General features: G+C 41.6%; 1 protein-coding gene across 1 annotated transcript in view; it reads right to left on the minus strand.

The window, feature by feature from the left end:
• Positions 1-5,000, minus strand: part of LOC113818360 (hrp65 protein) — a gene marked incomplete at its 3' end in the record, with an annotated part of 19,482 nt that overhangs the window by 14,145 nt on the left and 337 nt on the right.

A 5,000-nucleotide genomic window follows, 5' to 3' on the forward strand; every position in this document is an offset into this window, starting at 1 on the left:
TCTTACACAAAAAATAATTTGTGTGAAATGCAGGTAAGCCTTCAAACGCTACTTGAAATCTCTAAATCTATGCATCAAACATTTTGCTACGAGCTCTATCAATGGTCAACCTCCCTGGGTATATTTTCACAAAACAGCAATTCAGCCACAGGATCACCATCTGTTCCTTTTCTGGGCACTACTTTGGTTTTGTTCCCAGAATACCTCAATTACTCGTATCAAGATAATGCTTTCTTAGTTTTCAGAAACCATATCAATGCTATTGGCCGAACTGAAGTCACGCAATATCAAAGTAAACCGTTAATATTATCGAGAGCAACACCAAAATGGAGGGAAATGGACACTACCATCTTAGAGAGGATAAGAAATAAGACTCAAAACACCACAGATACAACTGCTGGGGCAAAATGACAAAAATGCCTTCATATCAAAACTCAGAGACAAACTCCACAACACCTCACACTGCCAGTGTTTTAAAATTTGGCAAGAACTGCAAATGACAGGCAGTTACTGGGAAGAGGGGGTTTGCCTCCCCTGGCTAGGGGAAAAATAGAAGGTTGGAAAGGTTAGGTATGGATTTTTGGGTTCACACAATACCCCAATGCTTAGGCAAGTGTAAATAAACCGATGGGTAAAGGAAATACTTTAAAAAATCTAATTTAGGGTGTCTGGATGGCCTGTTGCTCGTTTTCTAGAGAGCTCCAACCTCTAAATAGGCCATTATGTCAATTTATAAGCACCAGTACAATGTCCATCAATGTACCCCACACCAAGGTTCTAGCACACCATCAACAGACCACCATAGATACCATGCCTATGAACCTCTGGCAAAGGGCAAGCAAACCTCAAAAACACATATTCTGGCAATAATGAACTTGATCCACTTTCTCATTTACCAATGAAGGTGTCTTGAAGTGTCATCATATGGATTATATTGGTGGAGCTTCAGAGGAATTCAGTCAGATGGATAATAAAGAGGCTTCAACAATCCCCGTATACTAAATCTTTCTAAGTCAGTACTAATAATTATCAAAAGTATACATCAAATGCAATCCATAAAACTATATTCATTATCAGTCATGTGTCAGCTTTTGAACAAAATTAACCATTATTATTTTCAGTTTTACAAAGCCATCCATTGACAATATCATTCCTTGTTTCAATTACCCACATTGTAATATGCATGAATCTCTTATTTTCCTTCGCAATCGATAAAAGTATGCATCAATAGTGTTTACCGTAATTCTTTACAATAGGCTATGGACGCATTCACCAGAGACTAAGTCCCCCAACTCCAAAATTTATTCAACAATAAATTGCCGTGATTGGGTGTACCCTTTGGCCACTGCACAAGAGGTAGGATGATGGGAGGCTCTGTCTTCCAACACCCTCGGCAAACATGGTTTTCAGCTCTCATGCATGGCAAAATAGAGCTGAAACTCAGGAGCACCAAGTGGACTTAGGCTGTCAGCGGCACTTTCTGCATTCTCTCTCCTTTATTTGTTTTGTTGTCATTCGTGTCTCCAAATTATTTCTTGTATCAACTGCAACTTCTTTTACTCTACTAAGAAAATAATTTTCAATATCCTCTACCTTTGTGTGCCCATACTTTAATGATTAACCGTGTTTACAAAGTGTGAATTAGTAAGTGCAGTTTCTTTTATAATTGTTGAACTACCCTTATCTTTCCCTGTAAATGTATATCAAAGTATTAAGTGTTGCACAGCTTTCTTACAAAGACAGTACCATAGATGAAAGGGGTCTTATTTTCATTCATTCTTTCCATTACTAGCAAGTTCAATCTTTACAATATGAACAAAGTTAGGGCAAACTGAATATGATATTTTTGTAGAGAAAAAACTTAGTCGTTGGTACAATAAATGATAATTGTTTTTACCAATAGTGATGCTCCCTCCCAAAGAATAAGTAAAAGAAAATCTGCAGGAAATCTAATGATTTTATTGATTCTTGGTGTTTTTACTTCTTTTACCATTTATGCATCAACCATCTTGATTTGATAGTCCTGATAGCAGGGGAGGGCATGAAGTACATCAGGGAAATTTCCGGGTAAAACAGGTTTAAACAAGAACTGAAAAAAAAATGCATAAAACCAGCACAAAAAAACTTAAAAATGGCCAATGAAACTAGGATGTACCTGCCATCTTTCAAATTCTACAGGCCAATGCAACACAATTGAAATAACTATATAGGAATTCAACCCACCTTTTGGTAAAATCTACAGGAATTCACATGTTCCACCCCCCCCTCCCAAAAATACATACTGACGAATAAACCAACCTAATCTAACAATTTAAGTTGCGTGACTAGGCGTGCCCTTCGGACACAGCCCAAGGGGAAAGCCCCCCCAACGCCTCCCAGGACACATTCCCTCTACTTCAGTATGTACACCAAGATAGAGCTACATTTACACCATATTATTATAAACCAAATACCTTTATATCTGGAACACCAAACTTTTGTTTGTTTCTTTCTACTGTCTGGATTGCTTTATTCTTAATTTTTTTGGCATTTGGGGCTCATGATGGTATCATATCAAACTGGGAAAGTTACACTATATCCGCACATTGCTAGAAGTAACCTATACCCAAGAAATAATCTGCAGACGCTAACGGTAACGCCAAAAATAAAGGAAAACAACACAGAAAGCATCACTCTCACTAAAATCACTAAGTTCTTCTGAGTTTCAGTTGTACCTTGCTGTGCATACCAAGGTGAAGACCATGTTTCCTGGGGTTGTTGGAGGCAGAGCCCTCCATCAACCCTCTGCTCAAGCAGTGCCCAAAGGGCACGCCTACTTACGACAACTTAGATTGATGAATAATTTTTTAAAGTGGTGTTGGAGACGGTCTCTGGCGAGTGTGTCCATACTGCAATGAATTACCACGGTTAACTTTACCTTGTACTGCATAGCTGTGGGCAGCAAACTACACCAATTAAACTTGTGGGTTTCCAAAATCATTCAGACAAGTTGGCTCACTTCTAGAATAGATTTCCATTGCAAAAAAACTATCTAATTCAATACAACAGACTTCAATTGATTTGCTAACAAATAATACCCACATTACTTAGCAGTATCAATAAAAGCACACACTGTGGATAGCCGAGGGTAATTTTCTATACCACGTCCGCATAACCGATGTCGACGATTTTGGTATCGTTGGATTCCTCTCACTCTATACTATGCAAATATGTAGGTTTTACAGCGCGGAAACCCGTTAGCGACAAACTTGGCCCCGATAGCGGGGGCGACGATGTCGGAGCGGCGCATGTAATATATAAAATTACACAGTGAAAATAATCATGGTTATTCACATGACTTTCCATTGTAGGGGGCTGTGCCCCCTGTGACCCCCCCCTGGGGAGAGGGGGGGGGCTGCTGCCCTCCAACCCCCGCCGAGGAAACAAAACCTCCACCACGTACTCACGGCAGGATAGAGCGCACACGAACTAGATGCATTGAAAGAGGCGCAAAACCCGCCAACCCGACAAGGGTGGGTCACCGCCGCTCTTCTGTTCATGGTATACCTTGTTCATCCTGATTATACTACAATCATCTCTGTATACAATGCTGACTATGTCAAGGTTAGTATGCTGATTCAGTGGGAATGTTAAGAGGTAAATGTAATACATCCACCGCTCTGAGATCGACGATAATTTTGTAACACTCTAGCCTGCCGGGAATATATGGTGGAGGTTTTGTTTCCTCGGCGGGGGTACAGCCCCCTGCAATGGAAAGTTATGTGAATAACCATGGTTATTTTCACTGCATTATAAAATTAGTGCTATTTAACCCCGCATTTTCCCTGGAACCTCCCATGCCCTCCCCTGCTTATCGGGGCCAAGTTTATCGCTATAGGGGGTTTCCGCGCAATAAAAACTATATATTTGCAATGTGGAGAGTGAGAGGAATCCAACGATACCAAAATCATCGATATCGGTTATGCGGACGTAATATAGAAAATTACCTAGCCGAGAACTCCTGCACTATGCACAACTCGGAAGTGAGAAGTCTGAGTCTTCCTCCTTATGAAGCCAATGCCGTGACCTCATTTGCACAGGAGCACCATCCAAACCTTGGCTCTGTCTTGGGTAAACCCAGGCCAGGTGTTGTGAAGATTGCGCATTTCAGGGGTCTGGGATGCACCACCACCTATAGGGTCTATAACGTCGAGTATATCACGCTGCTACTCTTGTCTAGCCACAACCAAAATGCTGTAAATGAGCACTCGACATCTACACCAAAATCAGTAACAAGTCCAAATGATTTTTAGATACAGAACTCTTCCCAAAAATTTGTTCATAACAAAACACAAAGAAACCTTTGTTTTGTGTCAGAAGGGCCTGGCTGTTACATGCTGCATAACCTTTTAAATGGATTCTGAACTAACTGCCCTCAAGAGCAACTATTCCTTATACAATTGGCCCATCAAATGCACTGAAACGCGATCTTTCAGAGTAAAGAATGCCGTGTCACAAAACTTGCCTCCTCCATGCTTGCCGAACTAAATACATTCCCTGAAAACAAACTCTACCAATAGCATTTTGTACCTATCCCATGCACCCAACGCCATAAAAAAATAAAGAAACAAACAATACTTTCAACATTTCATCTTTTTTTCCGAAATTGACAGCGCCGTAGGAGTCGGCTGTCGATAAATGACGAAGTGGCAACCCGCCTGGCACCGCAAGGGCAGCATGGCTTGCCTTCTGCTGTTTCTACGCAAGTATAAGCTCGAGGGAGCTCTACTCTTCACAAAGCTATAGTAATTGCTCGAAGGAGGTCTGAAGGAGGGGTAAATGCGGGTTTAAAGGGCGAGCGAGCGCCGCCCACGGCCAATGAACTGCCGAAGCGAGCATCCAATATGCACGAAGGGGAATCTCGACTCGTAAATCCCGTCTTCTGGAAACGGATTCGTTCCTCCTATGAGTCAGGGGTTGGGAGTACGAGGGGGTTGGGGTCTCCCCGCGAAAGGAGGCCG

Source organism: Penaeus vannamei, chromosome 41 (assembly GCF_042767895.1).
Source record: "Penaeus vannamei isolate JL-2024 chromosome 41, ASM4276789v1, whole genome shotgun sequence".
NCBI classification, from domain to species: Eukaryota; Metazoa; Arthropoda; class Malacostraca; order Decapoda; family Penaeidae; genus Penaeus; species Penaeus vannamei.